Below are 20780 nucleotides of genomic sequence, written 5' to 3' on the forward strand. Positions count from 1 at the left end.
TTATTAGTAAACTGAAGTATATTTGAAAGATCCAGATTTGCTACTAGATTTAAGAAAAATTTTGTAATATTTCATTTTATCTGTCAAGCATAATAGTAATAGTCAAGTTTCAAACTTATTTGAACATATGTTATGAATTTTATTTAATAGCTCTCAGGATCTATTTTATATGATCATTTTAAAATGCTGTAAAACATGGGAAGTAAGCATTTCACTGTTAGTTCAGATCAGTCGCTCAGTTGTGTCCAACTCTTTGCGACCCCATGAACCGCAGCACACCAGGCCTCCCTGTCCATCACCAACTCCAGGAGTCCACCCAAACCCATGTCCATTGTGTCGGTGATTTCACTGTTAAAGACTTCCTAATTAAAGGTGGAGATTGGGTGGGAAATTGGGTTTGCATTAGCCATGAATTTCCTTTACCCTACCACTCCTGAAATGGTTCCTGCTTTCATACATACTCTACTTAAGCTTATGGTTCTTTCTGATCCCATTTGTTGGCTGATCTAGAATCTGTCCTTCCACATAATCTTATATTATCCTTTTCTTTTGTTCTGTCAACTTTCTTTTAAACTACAAATATGCCTACCTATATATGTATGTACATGTAGATAATTTATACCTAGGGCATGACATGACATGTTTGACCTTAAAATATTTCATGAATGAATGATTGTTTGGTTTCGATAAGCTAAAAATATTGGATTGGCCAAAAAGTTCATTCTAGTTTTTCCAAACAATGTTACAAAAAAGCTCGAATAAACTTTTTGATCAATCTAATGTATATTGCCAGTATGCTTCTCTTTTCTGATTGTCAGACCTGTGTTTCAAACTGCTTATTTTGGTATTTTTCAATGTCTGTCCCTAAATCATACCTTTTAAAGTCCAAAACTTACCTAATTATCACATGCTGTCTTCATTCACATCTTCCAGTGACCGCCATTTTGGTGTCTGCTAACCATATTAATGAAATCTTTGGCCAAATTAAAGGTGTCTTACACAGGTAAGAAACCTGAAAGTCACATTATTGCTTTCTTGGCCCCAGGCTCAAAGTCAGTGAGTCACCAAGTAATGTGAATCATCAATTTTAAAAAAGTCTCTTATTCTCCTTGCTTTCAATATCTACTTCTGTTCCTGCATTTCAATCATATAATCTCTCCTATGGACCATATCAGATGTCTACCTTTTAGATCCCTGCCTTCTGCTCTTTCGACTCTTTCATTTTTAGAATTTACCCTCCACAAGCACAGGCTTGCAGTGCCCATGGCCATTTGTTGAAAAGTCTGTGGTAGCTCTCCATGGTGTTAAAAGCCAAAAAGGCTTTTAGAGATTTGGCTACTAACTACTTTTCATGGTTCTTATCTGCCATGCCTATAGATGCACCTTATGCCCTAATCATAATATATTATTCACATGACCTAGAGATCTGTGTAATTTATATACTGCTATACAGTAATATATTTAGTGCCTTCTTCTAAGAAAGCTTTTTTCCAAAGTTTCTTTATTCGATCTAAAATCTTTTCTGCCCAAACCACTGCCTAAGAATCTCTAAAATAACATGAACAATATGTAAGTATCAAAATGCAAACAACAGAGGTGAAATCAATGGGTTCAAAACATCAATTGACCATATTTGTATAGTATATACATATAGACTGTCTTTTTTAAAATCTATCTTTCCATCAATTCCACATATTTTTCTTAAATGGCAGTTTATAGTCTATCTTGAACCAGGAAGTATGATTCCTCCAACTTGGTTCTTCCTCAAAAGTGTTCCCCCCCCCCAAAACAAACATATTTTTATTGAAGTATACTTGATTTACAATGCTGTATTAATGAAAAAAAAAATGCTGTATTAGTTTCATGGGTACAGCAAAGTGGTTCTGTTTTATATATATATATATATATATATATATATACACACACATATATGTGTATACATATATATACACACACACACACATGCATATGTGCTGTACTGTGCTTAGTCACTCAGTTGTGTCGGACTCTGCAACCCCATGATCTGTAGCACCAGACTCCTCTCTCCATGGGGATTCTCCAGGCAAGAATACTGGAGTGGGTTGCCATGTCCTCCTCCAGGGCATCGTCCCAACCCAGAGATCGAACCCAGGTCTCCCACATTGCAGGCAGATTCTTTGCTATCTGAGTCACCATGGAAGCCCAAGAATACTGGAATGGGTAGCCTATCCCTTCTCCAGGGGAACTTCCCAACCCAGGAATAGAATGGGTCTCCTGTATTGCAGACGGATTCTCCGCTAGCTGAGCTACCAGGAAAGCCATATATATGTATGTATATATATCCTTTTTCAGATTGTTTTCATTATAGGTGTTTACAAGTTATTGAATATAGTTCCCCGTGCCACACAGTAAGTCCTGTTGTGCATCTATTTTATTTACAGTAGTGTGTATCTGTTAATCTCAAACTCCTAATTTATCCCTCCCTACCTTTTTCCTTTGGTAACCGTAAGTTTGTTTTATACGTCTTGGAGTCTATTTCTTTTTTTTTAATTAATTTTTACTGGAGCATAGGTGATTTACAATGTTGTGTTAGTTTCTTCTGCAGAGCAGTGAATAAGTTACACATATACATATATCCAGTCTTTAGATTATTTTCTCATGTAGGTCATTACTTAGTATTAAGTCAAGTTCCTGTGTTATACAGTAGGTTCTTAATTAGTTACCTATTTTATATATAGTTGTGTGAATCTATTTGTTTTGTAAATAATTCCACTTGTATCATCTTTTAGATTCAATATGATATCTGGCTGACTTAATTCACACATAATATGATAATATGTAGATTCATTCACATGGCTGCAAATGGCATTTTTAAAAACTTTCTTTAATAACTGAGTAATATTCTAATATATCATACTACATCTTCTTTATCCATTCATCTGTTGATGGACATTTAGATTGCTTCCATGTCTTGGCTATTATAAGCAGTGTTGTGGTGAAGATTGGAGTGCATGTTTCTTTTAGAACTTGAGTTTTCATCTTTTCCAGATATATGCATGGGAATGGAATTGCTGGATGATACGGTAGCTCTATTTTTAGTTTTTTAAGGAAACTCCATAATATTCTCCATACTAGTTGCATGAATTTACATTCTTGCCAACAGTGTAAGACGGTTCCCTTTTCTCCACACCCTTTCCAGCACTTATTATTTGTAGATTTTTTGATGATGTCCATTCTAATCAATGTGAGGCAATACTTCTTTGATTTGTATCTCTCTTATAATTAGTGAGGTTGAGCATCTTTTCATGTGTCTTTTGGCCATCTCTATGTCTCCCTTAGATAAATGTCTATTTCAGTTTCCCCATTTTTTGGACTGGGTTGTTTGTGTTTTTGATACTGAGCTGTATGAGTTGTTTCTACATTTTGGAAAATAATCATTTGTCAGTTGCATCATTTGCAAATATTCTCCCATTCCATAGGCTGCCTGTTTTACTTACGGTTTCCTTTGTTGTGCAAAATCCTTTAAGTTTAATTAGGTGTCATTTGTTCATTTTTGCTTTTCTCTCCATTAATCTAGAAGATGGACCCAAAAAATATATTGCTACAATTTATGTCAGTGAATGTTCTATTCCTCTAGGAGTTTTACAGTATCCAGTCTTCCATTTAGGTCATTAATTCATTTTGTTCCTTTTTCTATGTGGTATTAAAGAATGCTCTAATTTCATGTTTTTTTAGATGTAGCTGTTCAGTCTTCCTAGTATAACTTATTGAAGAGACAGTCTTTTCTACACTGTGTATTTTTTCCTCCTCTGTCATAGACTAATGGACCATAATTGTGTAGGCTTATTTCTGGGCTCTCTATGATCTATATGTCTATTTTTGTGCCTGTGCTATTCTGTTTTGATGACTGTGGGTTTGTTATACAGTCTAAAGTCAGGGAGTCTGATTCCTCAAGCTCTGTTCCTTCTCAGAATTGTTTTGGCCATTCAGAGTCTTTTGTGTTTCCATATAAATTAAAAAAAGAAATTGCTTGCCCAAGTCTGTGAAAAATGCCATTGGTAATTGGATAGGGAGTGCATTTAATCTGTAGATAGCCTTGGGTAGTATCATCATCTCAACAATACTGATTTTTCCAGTTCAATAACGTGGCATACCTTTCCATTTGTTTTGACCTCACGTCCTCTCATCAGTATTTTATAGTTTCTGAAGTACAGGTCTTTTGTTGCCTTGGGTAGATTTACTCCTAGGCATTTTATCAAAATCCCATGGACAGAGGACCCTGGCAGGAAACAGTCCATGCAGCTGCAAAAGAGTGGACATGACTGAACAACTAAACAACCATTTTATTCTTTTTGATGTGATAGTGAATGGTGTTATTTCCCTATTTTCTCTTTCTGATAGCTTACTGAATATTTTAATTTCCTTGCTTTTTTATATAAATTTAAGAACTAACTTGTCAATATCTACAAAAAATCCTGCTGGGATTGTGATCAGATTGTATTGATGGATCAACATTTACATCTTAATAATATTCTATCTTCCAGTTCATGAACAGGATATAATTCTCCTAGTTACCAGTTACCAAGAGTTTTTAATCACTAATGAAATAAGTATTAGATTTTATCAAATGCTTTTATGCATTTATGAAATTGTTCATCTCTTCACTTAGAGCTTTTAACATAATAATCATGCATGTTTTATATCCTCTATCAGATAGTTTCAATATCTATGGTATATCTGAATCTGGTTCTTTTGATTGCTTTGACTCTACACAATGTGTTGGATTTCCTCTTATCTCTCTCATTCTCCTTCTTCTTCATCCTCTTCTTTGTATTATCATAAGTTATGAACAAACTTGATAACTCATGTAGTTATCCCTGGAAACAGCCTCATCTCTTCCTTAGTAGCCTTCAGTGTAGAAATTTGAGTCAGTCCATTCAGGTTAAGGTTACTATGATTACCCTTATGCACCATAGTCTTTCAATTCATCTAGAGGTAAACATTTAATTTTATCTTGTATAGCAATATTTTTCACCTTTCGACTTCCTAAGTGGACACCGATATCCTATTTAACTTTTTAAACAGTCACAAAAATTGTTTAAAAGTATTTTTCAGACTGCTTAAATAGATGTAAATTTAATTTCATCTTAATTGATTCACAGTTTCAATATCTGTTTTCACCAGTTCTCCTTAACCTCAGATGTTTTGTGATTTGTTATACCTCAATTTTAATAAGGATATTTTATTTTGACTTGTTTGATTCCATATTTATTTTGTTGCATTTAAGCATCTGTGAGCACTGAAGAATTGATGCTTTTGAACTGTGGTGTTGGAGAAGACTCTTGAGAGTCCCTTGGACTGCAAGGAGATCCAACCAGTCCATCCTAAAGGAGATCAGTCCTGGGTGTTCATTAGAAGGACTGACGTTGAAGCTGAAACTCCAATACTTTGGCCACCTGATGCGACGAGCTGACTCATTTGAAAAGACCCTGATGCTGGGAAAGATTGAAGGCAGGAGGAGAAGGGGACGACAGAGGATGAGATGGTTGGATGGCATCATCGACTCAATGGACATGGGTTTGGGTGGACTCCGGGAGTTGGTGATGGACAAGGAGGCCTGGTGTACTGCTGTTCATGGGGTTGCAGAGAGTCGGACGCGGCTGAGCGACTGAACTGAACTGAAAAGATCTATACATAGTGTGGATGCCTGATCATCTCATGTATATACAAACACACACATATGCACATACATGTCAATATAGTCTATGCTTTCAAAGGTTGTTTATGATCATTGTTGTTGGATATATATGATGATGATGAAGAAATATGCTTTAATGTATAACTGATTCACTGCTCTACAGTAGAAACTAACACAACACTGTAAATCACCTATGCTCCAGTAAAAATTAACTTTAAAAAAGAAATAGACTCAAAGAGACATAAAACAAATGTATGGTTACTAAAGGGAAAGGGAGGGAGGGATAAATTAGGAGTTTGAGATGAACAGATAAGCACTACTATAAATAAAATAGATGCACAGCAGGACTTACTGTATGGCACAGGGAACTATATTCAATAACTTGTAATAACCTATAATGAAAAAATATGAAAAAGAATAAATATACACACAGTCATGTTCGACTCTTTGCTCTGGCAAGAATACTGAAGTGGGTTGTCATTTCCTCTTCCAAGGGATGTATATATGTGTGTATATGCACACGTGGTATCTGCGCGCTTTGTGCTCATTCATGAAGTTGTGTTTGGCTCTTTCTGACCCCATGGACTGTAGCCCACCAGGCTCCTCTGTCCATGGAATTTTCCAGGTGAGAATACTGATGTGGGTTGCCATTTCCTTCTCCAGGGGATCTTCCTGACCCAGAGATTGAATATGCATGTTCTATATCTCCTGCATTAGAAGGAGGATTCTTTACTACTGAGCCACCTGGGAAGTCTATGTTTACACAGATGTGTGTGTGTGTGTGTGTGTGTGTGTATAATTTTAAGGTGTTTAATTGAATCACTGCTGCATCATCAGTTCAGTTCAGTCGCTCAGTTGTGTCCAACTCTTTGCAACCCCATGAATTGCAGCATGCTAGGCCTCCCTGTCCATCACCAACTCCCGGAGTCCACCCAAACCCATGTCCATTGTGTCAGTGATGCCATCCAATCATCTCATCCTCTGTAGTCCCCTTTTCCTTCTGCCTTCAATCTTTCCAAGCATCAGAGTCTTTTCAAATGAGTCAGCTTTTTGCATCAGGTGGCCAAAGTATTGGAGTTTCAGCTTCAATATCAGTCCTTCCAATGAATATTCAGGACTGATTTCCTTTAGGATGGACAGGTTGCATCTCCTTGCAGTCCAAGGGACTCTCAAGAGTCTTCTCCAACACCACAGTCCAAAAGCATCAATCAATTCTCCAGCGCTCAGCTTTCTTTATAGTCCAACTCTCACATCCATACATGACCACTGGAAAAACCATAGCCTTGACTAGACGGACCTTTGCTGACAAAGTAATGTCTGCTTTTTAATATGCTGTCTATGTTTCTGCTTTTTTTCTACCTTAAGAAGATAAAGTTATAGACATAATAGACTGAAAAGAGTTCTTAAATCTGTGTTTCTTTTCTTTAAATCGTGTTATAAATGGATTATATCCCTTCAACAATAACAACAAAATCATCCTATCTGAATTTGTTGACCAACTCTAGCTATTTGATTTGAAATATGTACATATAATAATATACTACATGTAAATTAGTATTTTTCTAGATGATTAATTCTGCTGCTTTAATTTTTTCTCCACACTAATACTATACTTATTTAAATACTGGCATTATAGCTTTATATATTGTTATATTTTGAAGAAATTTTTTTCAATATTTCCATGTTGCTGTGATATCTTGAGTATTATTATACATTTTAATTTCATGAGGATATTTAGAATCAACCCAATCAACTTCCACAGAATCTATATGGATATATTTCTTTCAAATATATAAAATTTATAGATAATATTGGTAATTAATTCACATACACATTCATACATATGTGTATGATTTAGCATGTTTTGTTTTGAATTTTTCATTTATATTCAATATTTGTTTACCACAAAACTTTAAAAATTCTTATGTGACTGTCTACTATTAATTAACATGAACTCATCTTTCATATGTATTTATCTATTACAGATTACTGCATAGTATAATTAATGCTCTATTCTAGTTTTCCTTAGATTCTTGTACTAGTCTGCTTAATAAGTTGAATTCATAAAATACCTAGGATTTCTGAATTTTCCATTTAAATACTCAAAAAATATTGAATATTTCAATGAACATATAATGTATAAACTATCCCATAATCCAAAATTATACTTTATTTTGCTTTTATTTTGACTTCTCCAACATTATTTAACTTGCAATTATAATTAAAATTGCAAAATGACACTTAAACCTTTATCTAAATATATACCAGTTGTGGGCTTAGTTGCTCGGTTGTGTGTAACTCTATGTGACCCTATGGACTGGAGTTTGCCAAGTTCCTCTGTTCATGGGATTCTCCAAGCAAGAATACTGGAGTGGGTAGACATTCCCTCCTGCAGGGGATCTTCCCAACCAAGGGATCGAAACTGTGTCTCCTGCATTGCAGGCAGATTCTTTACCATCTGAGTCATCAGGGAAGCCCAAAAGTGAATTGTTAGTAGCTCAACCATGTACAACTCTGCGATGCCCACCAGGCTTCTCTGTCCATGAAATTCTCCTGGCAAAAATACTGGAGTGGGTAGCCATTTCCATCTCCATCAGATGTTTTGTGATTCCCTTCTCCAGGGTACTTCCTGACCCAAGGATTGAACCCGGGTCTCTTACATTGCAAGCAGATTCTTTACCATCTGAGCCATACAAGTTAGGACTCTTTATATCAAAAAATAACAGACTATGTAACCCTAACTGGTAATTAACAATAAAGGGAGTTTAGGGACTCAGGTTACTTCTGGGTCTAGAATTATGCTTGACTTTATATGAAGTTGGATTCAGTGTTCAGTAAAGCCAGAGTGGATCACATGTCTACCCTTTCTCCATTTCCTCCTTCCTCCTTTTCTCTTTCTTTTTGTTTTTTTTTTTTTATTTTTGATAGTTAACTTATCTATGGTGAAGTACAAAAACCTTAAGTATATAACTTGATTAATTTTTACATACATATTCAGCAGTGTAATAGCCTAGATCATGATGTAGACTATTTCTGGCACACTCAGAAGTTTCCTATCACCTCCCAGTCGGTATATATCCCTCAAGAATAAAACTTCAATCCTTACCATGTTAGATTAGTTTTCCCTCTTCTTGAAATTCATATAAATGGGATCAGCACTCTTCAGTGTCTGGTTTTCTAAGGAAGTCACTTTTAAAATGATCTCTTAATTTTACAAATAGGTGACATATTGCTCACCCTCATTTTCTAGCATCTTAACAAAAAAGTTCATTGCTAATCCGGTTTCCTTCATTTCTTTATGCCATCAAACTTATGCTCTCTCCACAGTACACTGTTTCCTCTCTGTCTGCTTAACTATTTTGTTCTCCCCCATCCATTCTCCAGAATAAAAATACTTTCAAAATATAATCTCATTCACATTCTATCTAACATTAACCTTGTGTGTGTGTGTGTTAGCCGCTCAGTCGTGTCTGACTTTTTGAGACCTCATGGACTGCAGCCCTCCAGGCTTCTCTCTCCATGGAATTCTCCAGGCAAGAATATTGGAGTGGATTGCCATTCCCTTCTCCAGAGGGTTTTCACAACCCAGGGATTGAACTCTGCTCTCCTGCATTGCAGGCAGATTCTTTACCATTTGAGATACAGGGAAGTCCTAGCTCATCTCAAACTCCTCAAATATAGATATTTCCAAGGAGTTCAATTCTCCTCCTCTATGATCACTCCCAAGGGACACTCAAAAGCATTACTAAAGCAATGAAAATCTTTGTAAACCTTTTATATGTCTAGTTTTGGATCCTCAGTCATAGATGCAAGTCCAACTTTCCAAGTGCCTGCTTTACATTACCACCACTATTTCCTTACCACTTTTCAAATGCTGACCATTAGCATGGTCAGCCTTCTCCTTCAAGCCATCTTCAACTAATTTTTTGCCTTTGCAGATAATTGCACAAGACTTTTCCTGATATTAGAGGACTAGATCCCTGAGACATTCTCATACATTTTAACCGTTGCCAAGTCCTACAAATCCGTCATTTTAATGTATTTTACACATTTTCTCTCTTTTCATGCCTACAGCCATTATCCTAATTTACTTCTCTGTGACTTTGTACTTGGACTGCTTGAAGTGGTCTCCTTACTGTCTTTCTGTTATTTCAATTTTAATGCATCATACTCAGTCACATGCTAATTGTTATGTAACAGAGTATCTATATTGTCAGCCACAAGCTCTTGAACTATAATTAAAACAGACAATTAAAAATTGTTGACTTTAATTAAAAACAACAATACGAGCTGCAATCAAGACTCCTTATTCTTGAGTTCATCTATAGATCCGGTAGCCCTATTTCATATCATTCATTCACTTAACTTGTTCTTTTATATGTCAAGGAAGTCAACTTCAAAGTTGAAGATTTTTTGCATGTTTTGTTCATTGTTAAATTCCCAATCCCTAAAAGAGGGCTGAACTCATAACAAGCACTCATTAAGTACTGGTGAAAGAGAGTGAATTGTTCTATAGTCAAATGGGAATATTTATTCCCCAAAGACAATGAATGCTTTCATTTTTCTATCATTGCTGAAGTTATATACCCTTAGTATAATGCCCTTTCTATCTCTTTTCACATCATAAAAATATATAAGTAAAGATAGATCCCAACTGTAGAAATTCTTTAAAGCTCTTTTTAATCACCCCAACCTAATGTTAGTTCTTTCTCCTTTAAATTCCCATAGCACTTTGCATCATTTTTATAGAACCTGTAATACTAGACCCTTAAGACTCACTTGAAAAATTACTTGTCTAATCTCCCTAAAAGACATTACATCCTTTGAGGCCAGAAGCTCTATTTTAGGTATATTTAGAACCTTAACATTTAGTGGAATAACATGTTAATGGCAAACAGTCAATGCATACTTATTTAATTGGGCTAGGTATTATTTTATGTTCAACATAAATTTGGCAGAATAAACCAGTGTTTATCATGCATGGAAATGTCAAAGGATATTGTGCTTAATTTTCTTCTAACAGATTAATTTGCTTGTGTCTGCTAATAAACACCTTAACTACTATCCCCGGGAATGCAGGAAATACTAATTTTATGAATAGTTACCAGTGTAAACAACTCTGTGATTCCATGTTTAACATAGTATTCATTATTTTTAGATAGAACTCATTAAGGAAGAATTGTCCTATTCTGGAAAAACAATAATTCATGTTCTGCAAATATAAATGAAGTAGAGTTCATACTGTTAACTAGTCTAAATTTCAGTTTGGTTGCTTAGCATGTTAATTTATACAAATGCATTCCAAATTAATGTGTCACATATACAGCAGGTTTTGAGAAAGTTATGGGAGTGTGTTCTTGTTAGATTTATATGGTGGATATGTGAATGCATAAATATACAACCAGAGTGAAAAAATAAGTTGTGGCACAATGGAACCCAGATAAAATGTGAGCAGCATTCATTGATTCTGGAAAAGTGCTAAATATCTACATATATTTATGGGTAACAAAAATGTAAAATTGGTCCAGAAACTATAGTCCAGATCAGTTTGAGAAGAAAAGGCTTTAAAATATAACAGATCAGTATTCATCTCCATGATCTGTAGATAAGAAGAGCCCACACCAAGGATGATTCTAGATTCATCAGAAAAGTATTATTTAAAATTGAGCACAGAATTAAAGTTAGTTTCTTCAATTTGAGGTGTTAATGGGGACCTTATGAGGAATAAGTGAGATAATGCAGTGCAGAGCACTAGTGGATACCCAATCCTTATAGTACTGTTTTTAGGCCCGATTAAAAAAAAAATCATTGAAAAACTACTGTTACTTTTTTAAAGTTCTTAAAAAGAATTTTCTTTTAATTATTACAGTACTTACATGACTTTCAGCTTCCCTGGTGGCTCAGATGGTAAAGAATCTACCTGCAATGCAGGAGACCCAGGTTCGATACCTGGGTTGGGAAGATCCCCTGGAGAAGGGAATGGCAACCCACTTTAGTATTCTTGCCTGGAGAATTCCCTAGACGGAGGAGACTGGCAGACAATAGTTCATGGAGTCGCAAAGTGTTGGATACAACTGAGCAATTAATACTTTCACATTTATATGACTTTCAAAAAGCCATAATACATATTGTTAATAAGGTGCTATTTTTCCTGCCAGTGAGTATTTTCCCTAATAATAGGATCAGCCTAATATATCTTGCAATTCAATATTAAAGTGTTCTTTCAGAAGAAACTACAGCATTTATTAAGGTTATTCCTACTTTAGTACGGAGTCTTCCCACTCCTGGGTTAAAACCTTCTCTTTCCGAAGAGATCTAGGGTAATCATTTAATCTACGTCTCGGTTTAAGTAACAGTAAGTGAATGAAATGGCAACATACTCCAGTATTCTTGTCTGGGAAATCCCATGGAGAGAGGAGCCTGGAGGGCAACAGTCTGTGGGGTTGCAAGAGTCAGACATGTCTTGGCAACTAAACCGTCACCACCACAAAGTGAATGAACATGGCTGTTGTTGATAATGTTGGTAATGATAATGTTTTCAATGGATCCTCCAAAATTTCACACACACACACACACACACACACACACACACAATTAAGACAATAATCTAATTTCTCATTAAAGGGAAACATTTGCATTTCACAAGCAATAGAACTTTAGTGTGGCATCCTGAATATACAAATGCCACTGATAATTTAAGGGTTTGTTTTTTTATTTCCATATGTCGTTCTTTAATCCAGCTGCAGATGAATTTGGCTGGATGCCCATAAGTGAGAGAAAATAGAAAATCACAGTTTAAAATATTTCCTTTATAATGACATTTTGTTGGCTGATTAATCTTCTCTGTTACAAAGCTAAATAACACCATATGTTAGCAGCAAGTTTATTGCTACAAGATACAAGAAAGATCTACCTCATGATAAATGATATGGATATTTTTTAGCTGAAAGTGAAAGGGAAAAAAAAATGCTGTTGGAATCTTGTTTCCAAAATCATTTAGGTAGTTTGATTATATGATATATATCATAGAAATGAGGGTGTCTTCAGAGATCAGAGGAACACTTTATAAGTTAGGCCTTCTGAGTTAAGCCCATATGGGAAAACACAACTTTCCTTTAAATCTATGTGGATGGTATTTTGGCAAAGTGAGACACTCTTTCCAACACAATCTACTTGAAATTTAATTAAATACAATGCTTAAACAACAACAAAAATTTAAAATACATTTTTGATTGTGTATTAAAGCCAAATGAAGCTTAAGAACTAATTCTGTTTTATTTTCCAGATAGTTTATATTTAAAACACAAACAGTAGCTAAACCACATTAGATCAGAAGGAAAAAATGATAGTATATTGGATTTTTTTTTTCTAGTATGTTATTTTAGATGTTTCTCTCAAATCATTCAAAGTCATTTATTGAGTTCCTACTATGTGCCTGCTATTTTATAGATTCTCAAAATATAGTAGTGGTCAAAAATAGATATGATCTGTCCTCATAAAAATTATAAACTGGTTAGGGAAAATATGAATGAATGAATAAATAAATCATTATACCAATATAATATAACACTGTATAATATTACCCAATAATTACTAGTAATTTCAAAATAGATTATTACTATAAGGAATTTCAAGCAATGAAATTGAAGTATATACATGCTACAAAAAAATCAAAATTAAGGATGAAAAAAGTGAAATAAAATAAATGTTAAATAGCCCAGGAAATTCGTTCTTCCATTCCACCCAATAAACACATGAGACACATAAGCCTATATTTTCTCAAATTCTCAGTTTAAGCATCATGCTCTGCTGAGTATATTTCTATTATGTACAAAGATACATTTCATACCATTTATAAAGGGAAAATCATTACCAACATTAATCAAATCAACATTAATTTATTCAATTGTTTATTCACTACTTCAATTATAAATTCAGCAGACGTGTTTTTAGTGAAGTCAATATAAGGTAAGATAAAAATTTGGATTCTGCAGTAATGCTGCCTGGCTTAAAACTTGGCTTGATTTTTTAAAATTTTTTATTAGCTGGTGCCCTTTAACTTTATAATGTTAGCACATGCCTTATAGAATTATGAGGGTTAAAGGAGAGAATTCATGGTATGAATTCTCCCAAAGCAGCTCCCAAAGAATCATGTCTTTATGAAATCCCTGCAGCTTGAGTATGGATAGAATCTCTGACATGTTCCTCAGCCTGAGAATATGGTAAAGACAATGGAATGTTACTCCCATGATTACATTTCCTTAGAGAGAACTCTGCCTTACTAGATTGTAAAGAGAATCGCTTTGTGACCTTAAAGAAACAAACCACAATGTTGTGAACTGCATATGAAGTCACAGAGTAAGAACCTACGGTGGCCTCCAGGAACTGAGGACAGCTTTCACTCACAGCCATTTAGAGGCCAGGGTCCTTAGTCATGCACCTACAGAAAACTTATATTGCTAGCCAACTAAGTGAGCTCAGAAGCAGATTCTTTCCTAGCGAGATCTCCACATACAAACAAACCTTGACTACAGCCTTGTGAGACTTTCAACAGGGAACCCCACTTAAGGTGTGCTCAGATTTCTGATCCACAGAAACTATGAGATGACAAGCTTGTGGTGATTTGTTATGCAAGAAAAGAAAACCAGTTTTACATGGGAAGGACTTAGAACAATACCCTAAAAAAGCAAAGGGCTCAATAAATTGTAGCTTTTTAATCATATACTCCATGACCCAGGAATTTGACTAGTCACTTTTTTTTTTTTTGGGGGGGAAGAAAATTAAGTCTTATTTATTTTGAAAACCAAACCACTAGGAAAATATATCACAGTCTTGAAACAGCAAACAGACAATATTATCATTTCAAGTACTAAGTTGGTAAAAAAAACAAGGTCCTTATCAAAATGATAAGGGGCCAGAACTGGGGCAAGAACAACGCATGAAGCAAAGGCCCTGGCAAAAGTGGTGTTTGGTAATGGAGGGCAGTCCCTTTATCGCTCTAAAGGAGCCACGGTTCATCCCTGAGTTGCTTACTTTTCCTCCCTTGACTTTTTTGTTGCCAGGGGATTGTCTCAACAAAGCTCTGTTATTTCAGGGGGCAAAGTAAGCAACACTGGGTTTAGGCTTTCATTCTGTTTCATGAAAAACAGATTTTTCCAAAGCCCATACTTCACAACCCTCTTATTTAAGTAGCTAATAGTTCCTCTTTCACTGTTCGTTCCTGAATATGAGCATATAATACTGTCAAAATCCCGTTTCCCTGCAAGGCCGAGTGTCACTGTAAGACTGTCTTGTCGCTTGGCTGACTCTGCTGCAGGCGGCCTCAGGGCCCACCACGGCTGCTAGTGAGAGGGAACACTTGCTTCCCTTACCAGTGTGATATCGCTTCTTACATTTTTGCAGGGTCTCCAGGCTGAATGATGTAATGTGTGAGAATTTTAAGAAACACACATCCACATCTTGATGGAGAAATGAGTACCTGCAGGGACCCTTTCAAAGTTTTTATCCAAACTGCCTCTCCCAACTTTACATCTTAACATCATGCCCTTGTCTATAAGAGAAAAACAAGCAAAACAAACCCCCTAAAGCCCCCTGCCCCTTTCGACATTAGTGACTGCATGGATTTTATTAGTTTGTGGAAAATGTTGTAGTGATCCTTCTAGTAAACAGCAGGTGGGCAACAAATAGAAACACCTCTTTTCATACTCCAGTAGACCATAAGCAGGTTACATGAACCTGCCGGCCTCTTGGTATCTGTGCAGTAGGAGAATCTGGTACCTTGGAGGGCCCTGGTTTGGGACAAGGGAGACTCCCTATTGGCAGGAGAAGTACTTGCCACATGAAATTCAGGCTCACAACAAACCTCCTGTGCTATCTGTGACCCAAATTTTAGCACCGTTTTTTTTTTCCATTTCACTTTCTAGGATTGAAACACAAATGAACCAGTGTCCAGAGGAAAGAAACACAGGCCTTAGACTTGCTGCCATCCTTAATTTCCTCATTCCTTAACTCTCCTTAAAAGACCCAAATCCCCATTCCTCCTTTTAAATCGATTCCTGCCCTCAGCCCTGATGGCCACTAGCAGACAGCTATTTCCCCATGAATGAGAGCGACTCCTTCATCTTCCTGGTCATGGTTGGGATGAGGTTCATGTGGTCATCCACACACTTGGTCACGCAGGTCTCCAGCTGCTGCTTCACGTGAAGCTCCTTACTCCCTGCATCTATAGAATCTTTGGCCTTGTCATTGCAATACATAGTGCACCAGGCCAGGCGGTCCTGGAACTTCTCCAACTCGCTGGTCACCAGGGCCTGGGTTTGAGCCAGAGGTGCGTGGCAGAGTTCAATGCACTGGTGCACTTTTGCTGCACGGACGCCTGGCTTTCCTCACAATAGGCGGCGCTGCACCAGAACATAAGGCCCTGCATCTTCCGGATATTCTCTGTCTCCAGACTCTTCACCATGGAGTTCACCACCTCCTGCACCGGAGTTGCTGCTGCAGCTCCGCCATGGCGACCCGCGCCTGACTAGTCACTTTTTAAAAGGATGGATAAAATATGGCCCCTAACTTCTTGGAGTGTACTGTCAAGAGAAATACAAATAAATCTGATACAATATGGGGCTGCTGCTTGAACGGCAGGAAGCACGTGATCTTCTGGTTCAGTTCAGTTCACTCACTCAGTCGGGTCCAATTCTTTGTGATCCCATGGATTGCAGCATGTCAGGCTTCCCTGTCCATCACGAATCTCAGAGCTTGCTCAAACTCATGTCCATCAAGTCAGTGATGGCATCCAATCATCTCATCCTCTGTCATCCTCTTCTCCTGCCTTGAATCTTTTCCAGCATCAGGGTCTTTTCCAATGAGTCACTTCTTTGCTTCAGACAGCCAAAGTATTGGAGTTTCAGCTTCAGCATCAATCCTTCCATGAATATTCAGGACTGATTTCCTTTAGTATTGACAGGTTTGATCTCCTTGCAGTCCAAAGGACTCTCAAGATCCTCCCCCAACACCACACTTCAAAAACATCAGTTCTTCAGGGCTCAGCTTTCTTTATAGTCCAATTCTCACATCCATACATGACTACTGGAAAAACCATAGCTTTGACTAGACAAATCTTTGTTGGCAAAGGAATGTCTCTGCTTTTTAATATGTTGTCTAGGTTGTTCATAGCTTTTCTCTCAAAGAGCAAGCATCTTTTGATTTCATGGCTGCAGTCACCACCAGCAGTGATTTTGGAGCCCAAGAAAATAAAGTCAGCCACTGTTTCCACTGTTTCCCCATCTATTTGCTATGAAGTGATGAGACTGGATGCCATGATCTTAGTTTTCTGAATGTTGAGTTTTAAGCCAACTTTTTCACTCTCCTCTTTCGCTTTCATCAAGAGGCTCTTTAGTTCTTCTTTGCTTTATACCATAAGAATGATGTCATCTGAGTATCTGAAGTTATTAATATTATTCCCAACAATCTTGATGCCAGCTTGTGCTTCATCCAGTCTGGCATTTTGCATGATGTACTCTGAAGCTGAAACTCTAACACTTTGGCCACCTGATGCAAAGAACTGACTCATTTGAAAGTCAGTTGCTTGGAAAGATTGAAGGCAGGAGGAGAAGGGGATGACAGAGGATGAGATGGTTGGATGGCATCACCAACTCAATGGACATGAGTTTGGGTAAGCTTCAGGAGTTGGTGATGGGAAGGGAGGCCTGGAGTGCTGCAGTCCATGAGGTCGCAAAGAGTCAGACATGACTGAGCAACTGAACTGAATGGAAACTCTGCATATAAGTTAAATAAGCAGGGTGACAATATACAGCCTTGACATACTCCTTTCCTGACTTGGAACCAGTCTGTTGTCTGTTGCTTCTTGACCTACATATAGATTTCTTAGGATGCAGGTAAGGTGGCCTGGTATTCCAATCTCTGGAAGAATTTTCCACTCCCAGATAGGATCCTCTTGGAGTGCTTATAAATGAAACAGAACATAACCTGGGATGGAAGGTAATCCAGGGAAACTGTTGCCTAGCAAATCTTAAGTAATGATCCTTTCTATCACACACTTAATAATTAGTTTCAGTGTATTTCTTCCAATAAAATATAAACTCCTTGAAGACAGGGATTTTTGTCTAAATTCCTAGTACCTAGATGAATGCCTCATATATCATAAGTGAAGTCACTCAGTCGTGTCCAACTTTTTGCAACCCCATGGACTGTAACCTACCAGGCTCCTCCATCCATGGGATTCTCCAGCCAAGAATACTGGAGTGGGTTGCCATTTCCTTCTCCAGGGGATCTTCCCGACCCAGGGATCGAACCTGGGTCTCCCACATTGCAGGCAGATGCTTTAATCTCTGAACCACCAGGGAAGCCCTAGTATGTAGCAAGTGGTTAACATTTATTTGATTAATGAATTCCAAGTCAATCAAATGGATAAATTTGTGAAGGGTCACAAGGAAATCAGGCAGGAAGGATAAATTAGGAAGGAGAGGCATCTGTAAAATATTGGTGGTCAAAGGGGCACTGTGTCCTGATAGCCATCAAGTCCCTTTTTCTCAAAAACTGACTTCCTGGAAAGACAAAATAGTACACTGGGGTCAAAAAATGGATGTTCATTCATGTCTGCAAACACATGTACAGCAAAGTTGTGATGTATTTCTATTCTCATTCATGGCATGTTATGTTACCAGATGACAAAAATCACCTGGATGCTTATCATGGTCTTTGAGAGAATAAAAATTAGATTTGTATTCCTTGGAAAGATTAAAAATCTATGCAGTGCAAGGGATGTACGTGAACTTTAGGTCAGTACAGGACTTCTCAAGCATAAACTCTAGATATTTTATCATCAGCACACACACACACACAATTGAAAGACTTGTAATATTTTCCTTGTTTATCACTTCATTTCTCCCTTTTATTTATCATCCATCATTAAGCCAATAGGCCAGTACAAGTATTTCATATAACTTACACTGTCTTAAAGGCAAAAGGTAAAAGCTTAGAGGTTGTAAGCTTTTTTTCCTGGAACTGTTTACCAGATAAAGAATTAGTGAAGGATAATACTGTTTTGCTAAATACAGCATAAAGTTGAAACATGCACTATTGAAACTCAGATTTTTTCTCCAATTGAGCAGTAAAAATGCATTATTTAAATTTTTCTTTAGGTCTGAAATTCAGGTGTCTTTATAATGTACCTACCCTATACTAGAATGCTGAAATCCTTCTACATCAAAGATATGCTGTGTTTTGCAAACATATTTTCATCAGTAATTTACTCTAGTGGAGAAAATCTCTTGATTCAAACCTTTCCACCTAACAGGAGGATTAAAAAATAATTTCAGATCAACAGCCTCAGTAAAACAATCAGAAATTTAAAACCACTGAGAAATCAGTGGACAGTCAATATATATTTCGGATGGGATTTGTATCATATGTAATAGGGATCTGGAAGTTCCTATGTGAAACACAAGTGTGAGTCTTTAAAACTGAAAGAATTATCAATCATGTTTTAATCTTACTATGAGTTTAATCAATGATGTATAAAGTATGAGTATCATTTTGAATACTATATTGTTTAAGTATCATAGGGTGAAGTACAAATCAAAAATCAATTATCTTATTTAGAAATATTTAATAAAGTCAAGATTGCCAGGAGAAATATCAGTGACCTCAGATATGCAGATGACACCACCCTTATGGCAGAAAGTGAAGAGGAACTAAAAAGGCTCTTGATGAAAGTGAAAGAGGAGAGTGAAAAAGTTGGCTTAAAGCTCAACATTCAGAAAACTAAGATCATGACATCCGGTCTCATCATTTCATGGGGAAACAGTGGAAACAATGTCAGACTTTATTTTTCTGGGCTCCAAAATCACTGCAGATGGTGATTGCAGCCATGAAATTAAAAGACGCTTACTCCTTGGAAGGAAAGTTATGACCAACCTAGATAGCATATTAAAAAGCAGAGACTTTGCCAACAAAGGTCCGTCTAGTCAAGGCTATGGTTTTTCCAGTGGTCAAGTATGGATATGAGAGTTGGACTGTGAAGAAAGCCAAGCACCGAAGAATTGATGCTTTTGAACTGTGGTGTTAGAGAAGACTCTTGAGAGTCCCTTGGAGATCCAACCAGCCCATCCTAAAGGAGATGAGTCCTGGATGTTCACTGGAAGGACTGATGCTGAAGCTAAAACTCCAATACTTTGGCCACCTCATGAGAAGAGTTGACTCATTGGAAAAGACCTTGATGCTGGGAGGGCTTGGGGGCAGGAGGAGAAGGGGCTGACAGAGGATAGATGGTTGGATGGCATCACTGGCTCGATGGACATGAGTTTGAGTAAACTCCGGGAGCTGGTGATGGACAGGGAGGCCAGGCGTACTGTGATTCATGGTCTTGCAAAGAGTCGGACATGAGTGAATGACTGAACTGAACACTGTAGTTAAACAAATTAAAATATCACACAGCAACAAAATAATTTACATTAAAATATATATGTAAATAACTAAACATAAAGGATTTTTATTGGCATCGTTGCTATTACAGTGGTTATTTTTATGTATGGTATAAATTTTTTCCATCTCAGTACCTCGACTAGGCATTTCTGTACACACTAAGAAAGAATTAGTGTGAATGGAGACAGGATTGCAGCCTTGTCTCTGCCATCCGTTTTACCTCCACTTTTTGCTCCTTCCAAGTGGAAAGCATGGAAATCCATGCAACCTTTAGAATTTTAACACCTGGAATACATGAGCTGCTTTTAGTGCTGGGCATCTGCTTCTCTGAGAGGGAAAAAACTCTGATGTGTGATATTTGCTATTCTCATAGTGTATACTTCCACTATGGCTACTTTCAAGATGCCAAATTATTTAATTGTTATTGGCAACATTTCTGAATGTTTAACAGTCAGTTCTTTAGAGTCAGTAGGAGCCTACAGGAGCCTGACCTGTGGGCATACCACAAGATACAATCATACCACAAGATACAATCATACCACAAGATACAGTCAAGTGCTCCATGCAGGGAGTTAAGAATTTCTAAATAGTAAAGTGTGGGAAATTAGTAGCATGTCATGAGGAAAAAGGAGGTTGGGTAAGCTCCTTGAGAAGGATATTTGTC

The 20780-nt window shown here is 36.9% G+C and overlaps 1 pseudogene; it reads right to left on the reverse strand.

Moving 5' to 3' along the window:
- Positions 1-14450: 14450 nt before the first annotated feature.
- On the reverse strand, positions 14451-16186 carry LOC122710100 (annotated as a pseudogene).
- Between the last annotated feature and the right edge of the window lie 4594 nt (positions 16187-20780).

The sequence above is a fragment of the Cervus elaphus genome, chromosome 16 (genome assembly GCF_910594005.1).
Source record: "Cervus elaphus chromosome 16, mCerEla1.1, whole genome shotgun sequence".
NCBI lineage: Eukaryota > Metazoa > Chordata > Mammalia > Artiodactyla > Cervidae > Cervus > Cervus elaphus.